Below are 15932 nucleotides of genomic sequence, written 5' to 3'. Positions count from 1 at the left end.
GTCAGAGAGAGAGNCACTATTTGATTTTTTAAATACTAAGTACATGAATAATTTTAATAAAAATAAAAATAAAGAAAATATTTGAATGTTTTGTCATTAATACTTTGTCATTAATAATAAACCACTTACAATACATATCACAATACACTGCTATCCCCCAGAGGCAGGACATATTTGAGAATACATCAGTTACAAATTCCAGAGATGTCTCTAAAAGTTCCTGGCACCCAGAGTGACATGGGATAAGGTAATATGTTGTGCCTACATTTTCCAAAGGAGAAATTTCCCTCCTGTGTTTCCTATTTCAGTAAGTAGTGATGTCCACCCAGTTGCCCAATGGATTAGTCAGGATTTTTTCAGTTACAAGTAGCAAAAACCAAACTCTAGGGCCACCTGAGTAGCTCAGTTGGTTAAGCCTCCGACTCTTGACTTTGGCTCCGGTCATGATCTCACATACCGCATTGAGCATCGCATCAGGTTCTGTGCTGACAGTGCAGAGCCTGCTTGGGATTCTCTCTCTTTCTTCTCTCTCTGCCCCTCCCCCTTCTCCCTCTCTCTCAAAATAAATAAATAAACATAAAAAGAAGAAAGGAACCAAACTCTGATTGACTTAAGCAAAAAAGTAATTCCTGGTCCAATGAAGCCCCTGGGAAGCCCTGGGAGAAGTCCAGTTTCCAATCCTACCTTCAACATTCACCATTATGTAACTTGGACAAGATACTTAAATCACCTATAAAATGGGGGTGATAATAGTATTGTTGTGAATATGAAATGAGTTAACATTTTAAAGTACTTTGAATAGTGCCTGGTGCACAGCTAACACTCAATAGATATTAGCTATTATTATAAGCTATTATCCAGGAATCACTACAAATCTGGAGGACAAATAAAAATATTCATCCTGGACACACTGTAGTGTAACTATAGAATACCAAAGATAAAAGAAAAAAGTGTTAAAAGCTTTCATGAAGAAGAGATAAGTTACCTACCAAAAAAAAAAAAAAAAAAAAAAAAGGACAATTAGGCTGAAGTGGGCTTCTCAACAGTAGTAATAGAAGCCAGAAGAATATAATATCTTCAAAAGGATAAGAGGGGAAAAAAATGCCAAATTAGGACTTTAACACAGCCAAACTATTTTTCAGGATGGAGTATTACATGAAGAACTTACTAGATCAACAACTAAAAATCTGCCAACAACAACCCTCACCAAGCATGTCTAAAGAATTACTCCAGGAAGAAGGAAATAGAACAAAGGATGACATGCAAGAAGTACATATGGGAAAATAAGTTAGTAAGCATATGGTAAATCAAAATATTGACTGTACAAATAATTATCATGATGATGACTAATATGGGGAAAAAGGAGATAAAACATAGAGTGATGATAAATGAAATATAGGTTGTGATTGGAGCTAATGGATTTTGAGGATGTGGTGTTGTTCTGGAAGAGAGTAAAGAAATGGATCAATTTTAAACTTTGTTCATTTAAGTAACCAGGTTAAAATTTAGACGTACTTAGGAAAAGAATAAAAGTAGAGCATATAAATCCCAAAATAATGTTGGGGGGAGGGGCAGGAATCAAAAAGAATTCCAGAAGGAAAAAAAAGAGAAAAAGCAGAATGAATAGACGGCACAAAATAAGATAGCAGTAATGAATCCAAATATTTCAATAATCATAATAAATGTTAATGGGCTGAATTCATCAGTTTAAAAACATAAATCTACTTTTGTCTATGATTGAAGTTTATCACAATAAAACATTAAAAAAAGTTTAATGCTTTATCTGTTTTTGAGAGAGAGAGAGAGAGCAGGGAGGGGCAGAGAAAGAGAGACACACACAGAATCTGAAGCAAGACCCAGGCTGTGAGCTGTCAGCACAGAGCCGGACGTGGGGCTCGAACTCAGGAACTATGAGATCATGGCCTGAGCTGAAATCAGATGCTTAACCAACTGAGCCACACTACTACCCCCACAATAAAATATTTTTATAAGGGAGACTGTCAATCTAAAGTTTCTAAAAAAACCAATAGCTATTTTCAAGAAGTTTACATTAAAAACATGACACAAAAAAGTTGAAAATATGAATCTAGAAAAAGCTACACCAGGCAAACCGTGATAATAAGAAAACTGGTGTACATGTAGATAAAAGAGATTTTAATGCAAAGATCATTAGGGATAAAGAGAATTGTTATGTAAAGATAAAAGGAATGATTCATTCCAAAGATATGACAGTTTGAAACTTGCATGTACCCAAGTAATATGCCTTAAAACATTCTAAGTAAAACTTGACAAAATTACAAAACTGACAAATCTACAATCACACCTCTCTCACTAAATAAATAAACAATACAAAACATTATTAAGAATATAGAAGATTTGGGGCACCCAGTGGCTCAGTTGGTTGGGTGCCTGACTTGGGCTCAGGTCATGATCTTGCGTTCATGGGTTTGAGCCCTGCAGCAGGCTCTATGCTGACAGCTCAGAGCCTGGAGCCTGCTTTGGATTCTCTCTCTCTCTCTCTCTCTCTCTCTCTCTCTCTCCGCCTCCCTGCTCATGTTCTGTATCCCTCCCCTTCAAAAATAAATAAACATTAAAAATTTTTAATTAAAAAATAATCTATACATTTAGTGCCATTCCAAATGAAGCCCTAGGGGATTTTCCAAGGAAACTTGACATGTTGAATTTAAAATTTATAGAGAAGGACCGAAAAACAATAATAGCCGAGAAAATTTTAAAGAACAAGAAGGAGAGTTGCCTCACTAGAAATTAATTAAAGCAGCTCAGTCTTGGTGCAGGAGACAAATAGATAAATGTATCTTTAAACAAATAGATAAATAGATATGGAGCCCAGAAACAGAGCCATACATATGGGACACTTGTTAGATGAGATAAGTGGCAGGGCAGATCAGAAGAGAAAAGATGAATTGTTCATAAAATGGTGCTGGAGAAAACATAATTCAGTCCTTTTATTTTAAAAACAAAGAGTTAGGGGGCACCTGGGTGGCTCCATCAGTTAAGGAACCAGCTCTTGACTTTGCTCAGGTCATGATCTCATGGTTTATGAGTGTGAGCCCCGCATCGGGCTCTGCGCTGGCAGTGCGGAGCCTGCTTGGGATATTCTCTCTCTTCCTCTCTGCCCCTCTTCTGCTCATGTGCTCTGTTTCTGTCTCTCAAAATAAACAATAAACTTTAAAAACAAAGAGTTAGATATTTACAGCATCAGGATAAGAAGGGATTTCTTAAACAAGAAACATAAGCCATACAGGAAAACAATTATGTGCTCGATTACATTAGAAGATAAAACTTCTGTTTAATAAAATAGAGTTTCCAAAGTTGAGAAAATAAGCCACAGACTGAGGGGATATATTTGCAACATATTTAGCCAAAACGTATTAGATCAAAAATATATTTATATATGTATACAAGTCAGTCAGAAAAAAGACAAAGACCTGAATAGAAAAATGGGCAGAGGATATAAATGGACATATCGCAGAAGAGCAAACCAGAATACCAAGAAACACACAAAATATGTTTAAACTCACTAGTATTTAGATAAATGCAAATTAAATCCACAGAGAGATACTATTTCATACATATCACATTTACAAAAATTCAAAAACCTTTCAAGATTTTAAAATGGTACAGTAAATTCAGCATTTCACCTTTGGAAATCATCCAAAAGCAACAGGAGAAAATAATAACAGAAACACAATCTCACCTTTGATGAGACTAAAAGACATTTGACTCCCAACCCACAAAATATCTGGAAAGACCGCCGAAAGCAATGAAGAGCAACTAAAAGTTCAGACAGAGGAGCAGGGGTGTGGGTGAGGGCTGAACTCAGAGACAGCTGCGGACTGGGCATACCAAGGTGTAGAGCCCTGAATTGCAAAGCCAAAATAAGGAGTGGGTGCATGGGCTTGGGGAAAGAACTTCTTGGGATCAACTTAATTATGAGAAATGTAGGAGGTGGGGCTTATTGATAAATCCTGGAAACTTGTTCCTTGAACAAGAAGATGAATATTCCAAAAGCTGCCTCTCCTTTGGCTGAGTAATGATGTCCATATATTAGGATGGTTAAGCACACAGGCTGATGGCCAAGTGGATGGGCCACGCTACTCATCTATTTGATCAGTCTTTCTTCTATAAGTGATAGGCACTGTCACTGGTGCACAGATGCTTGCCTTTTGAGCCCACTCCCCTAAGTCTGTCCACTTCCCTATCCATCCATCTACCCATCCATCCATCTACCCATCCATCCATCCATCCATCCACCCAACCTCTCCCCTAGACATGCCTGTTCCCAATCTTCCTTCTCCCCAATATTTGTTTGTTGGTCATCTCCACTGCCCTGCACAAAAGCCACCAATGGAGGGGGGAGTGGAGGCTGACCTACAGCTCTTGCTACAGTCATCAAGTTGCTGCCCTGGCATGGGGTTGGGTCAGAATTAAACAAGGGGCATGTTTAGTATTTTATCCACCCAGAAGAGATGTTTCTACAATTTGCTAGCCCAGAAAGGGAACTGCCTTGTACTTTGCTTATCCACAGGGAGTGTTTTATGCAATTCCTCTCAAAGGCCCTGTGAGCCTATATGATAGGGGACCAAATGAGAGGATCTCCTCATATTCCATAAACTCTTTCTCATTTTAATCAACAAAGCAAAATCCTGATTAACCAGAAATAGAAAGTGGGTCCAATCAAGAGTAGTTCACTACAATATGAAGAATTTTTGTCTGTGGTAAAAGAGTAATAACTTAACATGTAAAGAAACTTTATATGGTCCCCTAGTACTGTTGGAGAAGGCAGGTTCAGCCCATCTGATGGCAGATAAGGTTGCTGGTTCAGCCAGGCCAGAGTGGGTCTGGGGTTGAGTGGCAAATAGTGGATGCTACTCCAGAGTTTAGAATGGGGAGCAGGTGACCAGCAATTGGTGGTGTGGGTATGAGGCAGGAGCTGGGCACCTGTGGGTGCAGGAGGCCTCTGCCTACTCAGAGGTTCTGATTTCCACACTGAGAAGGTTTTGCAAAGGTTATGGGCCAAGGCTGAGGCTGTGAGTTTAGAGATGGCTGTCATCTGGGCCTGTGGCCTGGGCAGGCCCTCTGAGTGTTATTACTCCCATGCTGGGTCCCCAGCCTCACAAACAGCAGGAGAGTCCCTCCTGTGCCCTCTACTCAGGAGCCTAATGGTGCTGGCCCTAAAGGAGAGATGCTTAGGGGAATCGTGTTGTCAATCCAGGGCATAGAATGCTGAAGGGAGCATTTGGAGTTGAGAGGCAGTAAATTGATAACTGACAAAGCATCCAGAACTTTCCACCACTGGGTATCCCCTTAACAGCATCAGTCTTTTAGTGTTAGGCCCACCTTGAGAACCGTATTGCGATTTTCTTCTGCTTTTAGTCTCTGACATGTCACAATTTCACATATTTCTGTCATTCCAGAAAGACTGAGTCCTGTTCTCTCCATGCTGTCCCCCTCTGAGCTCTCCTTCCTTGCTCCTCCTTTCCAGGGCTTTCAAAGAGCCTTCCTTGTCTCCATCTCCCTCTTCTGAACCCCTGCCTTATTTCCCATCCCTGCCACTAGATGCACATCCTTAACGGAGAACGTGTAGGAGTTCTGACTGGCGGATCTTATTGAGACTAAACCCTTCTGCCTATGACTCACAGGCATTCCACCCCCTGGCCCTTCCTACTCTTGCACCTCCTCTCCTCACATTCCCTGAGGATGACCTCTTCCCCACCTACTGCTCCCTCCTCACCCTCATGTTCCCTGTCTCCTCCTCTGACTATCCTCTGTGACCTGATTAAGCCCCTTCCTTCAAGAAGTCTTCTTGTGCGGGACACCACAGCTGCTCAGTCAGTTGAGTGTCTGACTTCGGCTCAGGTCATGATCTCACGGTTTGTGAGTTCAAGCCCTGTATTGGATCCTCTGTCCTCACTCTTTCTCTGTCGTCCCCAACTCGCTCGCTCTCTTTCTCTCTCTCAAAAATATGTAAACATTAAAAAAAATTTTTTTAAAAAGAAGTTTTCTTGTGCAGGATGCACCCACACCTTCCTTCTCCTCCCCTCACATGTGCAGCCAGCACCAGTTCACCCCTCAGGCACTAGCTCTGTTCTTAGCCCTGAGTGTCTTCCTATAAAAACTGCTGAATGACTTCTCAATTTTTCCATAGGCTAAATTCTGATGCCCTATCCCTGGACCTTCGCCATGGGGCTGGCTCCAAAGCTGATGCCTGTTTGATGGGAGGATTCCTCAGCTGTGCTACATACTGGACAGAAAGAGCCTGCGCTGGTGACTGACAGCTTGCTTGACCTTGCTGCCCCAGGAGTGAGTAGGGGTTCTCCCCGCTGGCTCTGGGCCTGGCCTAGGGTGGGCCCGTGGGCTACAGGAAGTACGTTATGCAATACTCACAGGAACCTGTGGGTGGGAGCCTGACAGCTGTCTAAGTCACAGTCCTCACCCAGGTAAGTTTGGGGCTGAGGGGCCGGAAGGGGCTGGGACCTGGTCTAACAACAGCCAGTNCATCCCCGCCCCCCCACCCAACATATTATCCCTGAGGCTTAGCCCAACCTACTCTCAGGCTGAAGGGTGTACTCCTTACAAGATCTGCCTATATTGTCACTAATCTCTCTCCTACCATTTTTTCTTGAACCAATCAGGTTTCTCCTACCGCTCCACCAAACTGCTGGTCAAGGCGCCCAGTGAATGCTGGTAGTCTGAAAATGGGTCCTCTGTCCTTCCGTACCGGGCCTCTCAGCAGCATGTGATGCTGTCAGTGATGTTCCCTCCTTTTTTTTTTATTTTATTTTTTATTTTTTTTTATTTCTGAGTGAGAGAGAGAGACAGCATGAGCAGGGGAGGGTCAGAGAGAGAGGGAGACACAGAATCTGAAACAGGCTCCAGGCTCTGAGCTTGCAATCAGCACAGAGCCTGACGCGGGGCTCAAACCCACGAACCGCGAGATCATGACCTAAGTGAAAGTCGGACGCTTAACCGACTAAGCCACCCAGGCGCCCCAGTGATGTTCCCTCCTTCAAGTACATTCTTCTCCTGACTTTCTGGACACCACACTAGCCTGGTATCTCTCTTACCTCACCAGCTTCTCCCCTTCAGTTATCACGGCTGCTTCTCACCACCTTCCTGACATCTGCAGGTTGGAGTCCCCACGACTCGGTTCCTAAACTTCCTTTTTCTTCCTCTCTGCGCCCCCCCCCCCACTCTATATTCACTCCCTTAATAGTCTCTTCCAGTCCCTTGGCTTTAAGTAACTTGTATCACTGGTGATTTCCAAATTTACATCTTCAGACCATAGGGGGTACATCTACCTGCTAATGGACCATGTTCTCTGGGAATCATCAGAACCTCAGGCTGAAGCAAGCTGTGGTGGAAGCCCTTGGCCATACTGTCCCTCAATGAAAGGGGTCTCTTGCCCTGGGCCTCCAAACCGCCTCTCATTCTTATTCCCTAGGGTCAGCCTGACCCCACAGCAAGCCTTTTCTGGGAGTTCCAATCAGAAGCTGCTTGTCTAGACCCCAGGTCAGGCCTAGATTCCAGAATCAGGGCTCCAGAAGCCAGGTACAGTCTGGGAATGGGACAAGAAACCTCAGGAGAGTGGCCCTGGCCACAGGTAGGCCAGCATATGGGACACCAGGAGACTCGAGAAGGCAGCCTGCCTGCAGTGGCTCTTGCTCAGAGGAAGGCCACAGATCAGGAGAGGGGTCCACACGGGCTTCTACTGAGTATGAAACTCTGTAGGTGCACCTGGGAGCCCTTAGCAGCCTGGTGAGGCCAGGGACGGAGGCCTGTGTGAAGGCGGGGGCCGCAGCTATTGATCCTAGAAGGTAATTCAAGAATGTTATGGCTGAGGAAGGCCAGGTGGTCCCTTGGGCCCATACTTCCAATTTCTTTCCTCTATGACACTATTCGGTACTGCCACTAATTGGGCACACTAGGGTAAATGGACAAGTCTGCAGAGAGCTTGAAGAGAATGGTTGAGAGGGTTCCAAACACCCAGGCGCTTCCAGCCACCTAAAGGGCTGAGAAGCCCCATGTCTCCCCCTCAGGACTATCACGTAACAGCAGCCAGAGGCTGGGAAGCCCTGCCCTCGGCTACTGGCTCATCCTGCCAGGTCTCCTGTCCTGGCTCCAGCTCCACTCCAAGCCCATCTCTTGACAAAGACACCTGCTCCCTGGGTGGCGGCAGGGATATGGCCAGCTCAGCAAGGCAGGGATTCGTGAGATTGGAACTCCACCCTCCGGGTGGCTCCCATGCCAAGCACCTTTCCCTCACCTCTTGGAGGTCATCCAGCACCACCAAGAACCTCTGGTACAGCTAATACAAGAAAGAGAAAGCACATGCATGTGCACACAGGGACACACGCAGGTGGAGCACCTTCTCCCAGGCTGGGAGGAAGGAGGGAAATGAGGCAGATCCACGGGGCAAAGATGTGGAGCAAGTCCTGTGAAACATTCCACAAGACCACATCTTTTCCCTGGCCTGGGGAGGGTTGGGACCAGAAGTTTGATCACTGCACCCAGCATAACCAGCCACCTCCACCCCAGCAGTGTGGCAGCAACAAGCCCAGGTCCAAGCTAGGCGGCTCTTAGACACCTGGCAGTGTGTGCGGAGTGATGAGGACTGAATCATTTAGGAACAGCCAAGAAGCCGCCTTCAGCAGCTCAGAGCACTCATCACCCCGTGTAAAAGAGCAACCAGCATGCATTGCGGACAGACAGCGTACCAGCCACAGTCTCAACATGTCACACACCGGGTTTCATTCCATCCTCACAGAAACTTCGAGCAGCCTCTGCGAGCGAGCTCTAGGGAGGCTCGCAGCTCTCAGATCAAGAGGCCCCTTACTCTTGAATTTGTCAGATCCAATTGGTCTTGCAGAAAAGAGACATTAATTCAAATTGATGGTGCATTTGGGGACTGAAAAATACACTGGTGGTCAAAAAAGCCCTCAGATATTGTTAATGGAATAAAATGTTATGTAATAATAATGTCTAAAATTTTTTCATTATTTAGGATGTACAATAGTTACTTTAACCTAAATCGTTTCTTTAAAAGAAAAATTCATAAAATGTACTGGGTAATTAAAAATCATTAAACTTTGTTTTTTAAATTTTTTAAATGTTTAGTTTTGAGGGGGTGGGGAAGGAAGAGAGAGTGAGGGAGACACAAAATCTGAAGCAGGCTCCAGGCTCTGAGCTGTCAGCACAGAGCCTGATGTGGGGCTCAAACCCATAAGCTGTGAGATCATCACCTGAGCTGAAGTAGGATGCTTAACTGACTGAGCAACCCAGGTGCCCCTAAACTTTTTTTTTTTGTGATGTTGGGAAGGATCTTAGCCTGTCCTTTGTCTTTCTTCTTGAAATTGGAAATTCTCCTTTGTAATATTTTACCTGCCACCAGCATCAAGTCCCGCAGAATAGCAATGGAAAAGATACAAACAGATTAATAAATTCAGAATCCATGATTCAAAACAAGAAAGAGAGCTGTTGAAGGGTCAGGGACTCCGAGGCAACCCTAAATAAGAAGGCAAGTCAGAGCCTTAGCGGTATGCTGGCGTCAACCTTGCCTTGGCTGCATGGTCACACAGGGGATGAAGCTCTCACAGCTGGGGCCACTGCACTACTTCTACCTCCGCCCCTAGCCCTGCACTGCCACCTGGAGGCCACCATTACCAACTGCATGGCCAATGACAACCAGGAACCATGACAGCCTAGAGCGGTTATAGAACCCTCTGAGATGAGATTACAACCAAGAATTACCAAATCTATAAAGAAGGCAAAATCTATGAAGAAGGAGCAACAGAGAACTTACCTCAAGGAGATACTTCACAAAACAATCAGGAAAATGTTTAAAAATCCATGTAAACACCATCTGAGTTAAGGGAGCACCATTCACATCAGTGCAGTGAAAACAGGTAGTTTCGAAGATTCTGTTGGAGAATTTAAACTGAAAAATGTAGTAGCCAAGACAAAAATCCCCAAAAGATGGATAATGAGCAGACTGGATACAGAGAAATATTGTATTTGCGAACCAGAAAGCATGCACAGAAAATGTCCCCAAGAACACAGTACAGATGAAAAGACATTTGAAAGACAAAGAGGAAGCCCTAAGTGTTCAAGACAAATTACCTACAATAAGATGAGAATTTGGCCAATATCAGATTGCCCATCAGCAATATCAAATCAAGAAGGCATTAAAATCTGAATAAATGTAAGTTTGAGTCAAGAGTTTTATATTCAGGGGTGCCTAGGTGGTCAGTCAGTTAAGATCTGACTCTTGATTTTGGCTCAGTTCATGATCTCACGGTTTGTGGGATCAAGTCCCACATCAGGCTCAGTGCCGATAGTACCTAGCCTGTTTGGGATTCTCTCTTGCTCTCTTCCCCTCCCCCCTCATGCATGTTCTCGCTCTCTCACTCTCTCTCAAAATAAATAAACTTAAAAAAAAAAAGAGTTTTATATTCAACCAGACTATTATTCATAAGTCAGGACAAGCAAAAATAATTCCAGACATATAAGAACTCAGAAAGTTTACCACCCATAGATCCTCCATATATCTATTCAGTTTTGAAATTCAACAGAAATAAAAATAAACCCAAAAGGAAGAAAGGCATTATAAGAAGCTATAATGGGCAAATAAATAAGTAAAATACATTGTAAAGTGGAAATAAATATTTCTATTTTGAAGTTTGTAATACATTGTAAATAAAATTCAAGTAAGAGCCCCAAGAGAGTTTGTACAATGTTTGGGTGGGTGGAGAGCCAGATGTAGGACAGAAACACAGAAAACGTGTTAGCATGCTCAGGTTCTTGTCTTATTTGGGGAGAAAAAAATGGAGATGACTGGCTTTTCAAAGTGCTCTTTAAAAATAAAATTTTAGTGGCACCTGGGTGGCTCAGTTGGTTAAGTGTCTGATTTTGGCTCAGGTCATGATCCCTTGGTTTGTGAGTTAGAGCCTGGTGTCGGGCTCTGTGCTGACAGGTTGGAGCCTGGAGCCTGTTTCAAATTCTATGTTTCCCTTGCTCTCTGCCTCTCCCCATTTCATGCTCTGTCTCTCTCAAAAATAAATAAACATTAAAAATATTTAAAATAAAATTAAAAAAAAAGTTTAAGTTAAACTTAAAAGCTTAATGAGGGGGCACCTGGGTGGCTCAGTCGGTTAGGCATCTGACTTCGGCTCAGGTCATGATCTCACCATGTTGGGCTCTGTGTCAACAGCTAGCTCAGAGCCTGGAGCCTGTTTCAGATTCTGTGTCTCCCTCTCTCTCTGACCCTCCCCTGCTCACACTGTCTCTTTCTGTCTCTCAGAAATAAATAAAAAAATATTTAAAAAATTAAAAAAATAAATAAAAGCTTAATGAGAGCTCAAAACTGGAAATAACCCAACTTTCCATCAGCAGGTGAATGGATAAACAAACTGTGGTATGTCCACAAGATTCCTACTTACCAATAAAAAGAAATGAACCACTGATAAACACAACGGTGTGGATGGATATCAAAAGCACTATGTTGAGTGGAAGAGCCAGACACAAAAGAGTATACTCTATGTAATTCCATTTATACAAAACTCTGGAAAGGACAAACAAAGCTGGTCTATAATGACAAGAAGCAGATCAGTGGGCCCTGGGAGCAAGGGTGGGAGACTAGTGAGCTGGAACCCAAGAGAACATTTTGGGGTGAAACAAATGTTCCATATCTTTGTTTAAGTTTATTTATTTCTAAAACAAAGAGAGAGAGAGACTGCTGGGGAGGGGTAAAGAGAGGAGAGAGTAAGAGTCCCAAGGAAGCTCTGTGCTGTCAACATGGGGGTCTGATGTGGGGCTTGGACTCACAAACCTGAGCCAAAATCAAGAGTTGGACACTTCATTGACTGAGCCACACAGGTGCTCCTGGAAATGTTCCATATCTTGATTGTGGTGATGGTTATGGGTGTCTGCAAATTTGTTAAAATTCATTGAACTGTACCCTTAATCTTGTACACTTGCTGTGCACTCAGCATGGGGGCATTATATTATTTATAAATTATACTTCAGCAAAATTTACAAGGGAAACCGTCAGCATTCTAGCAATAGAAAGTAGAACTTTCATACTAGTGGAAGGGGATGTAGAGGAAAGAGAATTGAATCAGGAGGCAAAAAACAGGAGGGTTAGATGATACCTGCCTGAACCAGAGACACAGGAGTACTTGGGCCCTATTGTGAAGCCCTCAGCCTGAGTCCAGAGGACTGAGTGGGGGTGGGTAGAGCAGGGAATATGGCCTGCAGTAGACCAGAGCAGGCCAAGCTTAGACAACTGTACCGTTTACACTCCCCAAATTATTCCACTGTGTGACATTTTGTGACCAACACTCTGAGGTCAAAGGATAAACAGCTACAGAAGACTCGCAAACTCCAGCTAAGCAGCCAGAGACTGTCTCCAAAGCAATTGCCCACCTCCTTTCCACAGCCTACTCACGCCCTCCCCACCTGATTGCCCCTCCCCTACTCATATTTTCCTCCTTCAATCTTTTTCTGACTTCCTCCAACCTTGCCTCCTTTTATCACTTACCTTTCCATGCTCGCCACCTAGTGGTGGCAATTAAACTTAAACTGTCTAGGGGTACCTGATTGGTTCAGTTCGTTGAGCATCTGACTCTTGATTTATTTCAGCACAGGTCATGATCCCAGGGTCATGGGATCAAGCCCCGTGTCAGGTTCTGTGCTAAGCATGGGGCCTGCTTGAGAATCTCTCTCCCTCTCCCTCTGCCCCTCCCCAGCTCATGCCATGCATGCACAGGCTCTATAAGATTAGATAGATAGATAGATAGATAGACAGATAGATGGATAGATAGATAGATAAAATGAAAAGTCTAATTAAATGGCCTTCTATTATATATATTTTTTCAAAACCAAATTTGACTAAAGTAAGAGGTTTTTAATATATGTGGGCTCCTCATTGCTTAATATTTTCTGTGCCTCAGTTGTCCTAATGGAAAAAACTTAATCCCCACCCCTGAACTCCAGTGATTAGTCTCACTTACTTGCAGGACAGCCCCCGAGTAGACCCCTGCCTCCTGCATGGAGAAGGGTGCTGGACTCCCAGCCCTGTTCCATGTTCCTGTAGGTTTTCATGCACTACAGAGGGAGTGCTTGAGGGGGAGATGGATGCATGCAGAGTCATGCAGGGAGTCCTCCTTTCCTCCTCTCCAAAAATGACTCCATCTGAAATGAGGGAGCTTCCATTGAAACTCTCAGCAAAAGAATGGAGTAGCAATGAGGCAATAAGCTNGTGCACCCATGCCAGACAGCCACCTGCCAATACCTGTGGCTCCCCTCCCAGGGCTGTGCCAGCCAATGATTGAAGACAATACTTCTCTGGGCACTTGGATGGGTCAGTCAGTTAAGCATTCAACTCTTGATTTCAGCTCAGGTCATGATTTCACAGTACATGGGTTTGAGTCCCTCATTGGGCTCCATGCTGACAGTGTGGAACTTGCTTGGGATTCTTTCTCTCTGCCCTTCCCCCACTCATGCAGAAGTTCTCTCACTCTCTCTCAAAATAAATAAATAAACTTTTTTTAAAATATAAAATTCTTTTCTTTCTTCTCTTTCTCTGTCTCTCCTTTCCTTCCTTTCTTCCTTCTTCCTTTCCCTACCCCTCCACCCCACCTTGCACCTCTTTCCTTTCTCTGTAGGAGACTCTTGTGAATGTCTGGAGATATATCTGAAGAAGCAAGGAGGCCAATATTTGAACCAGCCTCTTTTCTCACATTCCTTCAGCTAAGACTATGGGTTCAGGGCTTCCCTGCAGCACAACCCCATGGGGCAAATTCATATCATCACTTCCTACGAACCGCACCCCCTTGAGTTGTGTAGTATATAACCTGTGCAGACATACATGACACCTTGGTGGCCACCCTTTTCTTCTTTTGTGTGATGAGAGAGTCTGACAAGTTGAGGAATGATGTTCCTGCCTCTGTGTTTTTGCCCAGCCTCAGGATGAATCAGGCTTATAACTGTCTTTTTATGGCCAAATCCTTCCAACCTGGTCACCCTCAGGACCTTGAAATATGTTATTGGCCATCTTGGGCCAGGGTTGGAAATGGGACATAAATGCAGTAGAAATCAACTCTGATCCCTCCTCACCTAGGAGCAGGAGCCGAACTAGCCTGGTCATCCTTGACCCTTAGAATCTGGTTGGCTCCCAGATTCAGTATTGGTGATGGTTCCTCTTTCCCTGGCTGAGGTTACCCCTGCATCTGCTAACCAATTTCCTGGCTAGAGGACCAGACCAGCCTCCCCATCCTTGTCTCATTATGTCTTCCCAAACCCGATCTGAGCCAAGGTGGCATTTCCTACATTTCTGTGTAAATCGAGTTACCTACCAATTCTGCACAAGCCCACGTGCCTGCTTCCTTCATAAAACCCGCTGGCCTGGGACAGCAGATACCAGCCACCACAACCCTGGCGTGGTGATCACACAGCGAAGCAGAGAACTTGTTGTGTACAACTTTGCATATGTAAGTGCATTTTTCTTTGGAGAAGGTCCATGGCTTCCATCAGCTTTCCAAAAAGGTCCAAATGGGTTAAGAACCACTAGAGTACAGTGTTGCAAATCTTTTCATGATTAGTAGGTAATGATCCATCTCTTTAGAATGTAAGATCCCATTCACTTATTTGTCAAATATTTATTGTACATCTACTATTGGCCAGACACTGCTTTAAACACTGAAGATATAGCGGCAAACAAAAAAGACAAAAAATCTCTACCCCCCGGGGCCTTACTTTTCAAGAGCCAGAGACAGCCCATGGCTATATGAGGCATTAAAGACAAACTGAAGATTCTAAGTTTTGAGCTCCATGAAGATCTTAGAACTCAGAACTCTCTGGGTTCCAAGTTCTAAGAAATCTACAAAGTTCTAAGTTATGAACTATGGAGGTCTTAATAAGTACTAATGATGCCAGCACAGGGGTGGTGATGACAAGTGGCCATAGCAGGAACTCAGGGGCCAGCCTGGGGCTACCCCAAAGGGAATCTCTCATTGCTGAGCCAAGAGATAGTGGTGACGATCTATGATGATGGGCAGCAATGGTTGGGAGGTAGGAGAGAACCAAATTGTCTCCTACCCATGCCAGCCAAAAGCACTGGCCCTTCGGAGATCCAGTTCCTTAGCCCTCCTTGCTCATGTCCATCTGGAGGCCTGGGGGTCCCAGGCCAGGCCAGGCTGGGGACACAGGCTGGGGCCACCTTTCTCCCAGCTAGGAGCCAGAACAAGGGCCTTCTTCCCAGAGTCAGGATGGGTGAGGCTTCCTTGCATAAGTGTCCCTGACCAAAAAAGGAATTGTGACTTTGGTTCTGGAGAGGATGGGGAGGGAAGGCTATGGCCCAAGAAAGCACTTCTGGAAGAGAGGGTGGGAGGAGCAAGTGTCCAAGTGAGTATGACATCAGGGCCACTGAAGGACCCCAGGCAGCTCAGCACTCGGCAGGGTGGAGATGGGGAGAACAAGGCCGCAGAGGCCAAAGGCCAGAGGGCCCCCAGATCGTGCCTAGTCAGGGTGGACCCCCTCTCCACAGACCTGAAATCTGCTCATGCTGAAGAGACTCTAGCTATTCAGAAGGTCCCAGGTGGGTCAGCAGAGATGAAAAGCAGGGAGAGAGAGGGGCAGTTTGCCCAGATCATAGCATGCATCTGTGAAAGAGGCAGGAACCCAGGCCTCCAAGTTCCCAGCCAGACCCCTCTATTACTGCCCATCCCTGGCCCACAGACAGGTGCTCATCAGCCCCACCCTCACAAGCAGAACACACAGCCATACAGGCACACACTCACTCTGCTCCCTCATCAACAAATGCATGCTGCCTGCTCTAGACATACCCATTGAGCTTCTGGGAATGGCGAGACTATTTACAGGAGGGGGAAGCTGTACACCTGACAAGAGAGTGT

The sequence above is a fragment of the Crocuta crocuta genome, unplaced genomic scaffold (genome assembly GCF_008692635.1).
Source record: "Crocuta crocuta isolate KB4526 unplaced genomic scaffold, BGI_CrCroc_1.0 scaffold102, whole genome shotgun sequence".
Lineage (NCBI taxonomy): Eukaryota > Metazoa > Chordata > Mammalia > Carnivora > Hyaenidae > Crocuta > Crocuta crocuta.
The sequence above is the reverse complement of the archived record's forward strand: the minus strand, read 5'-3'. Positions refer to the sequence as shown.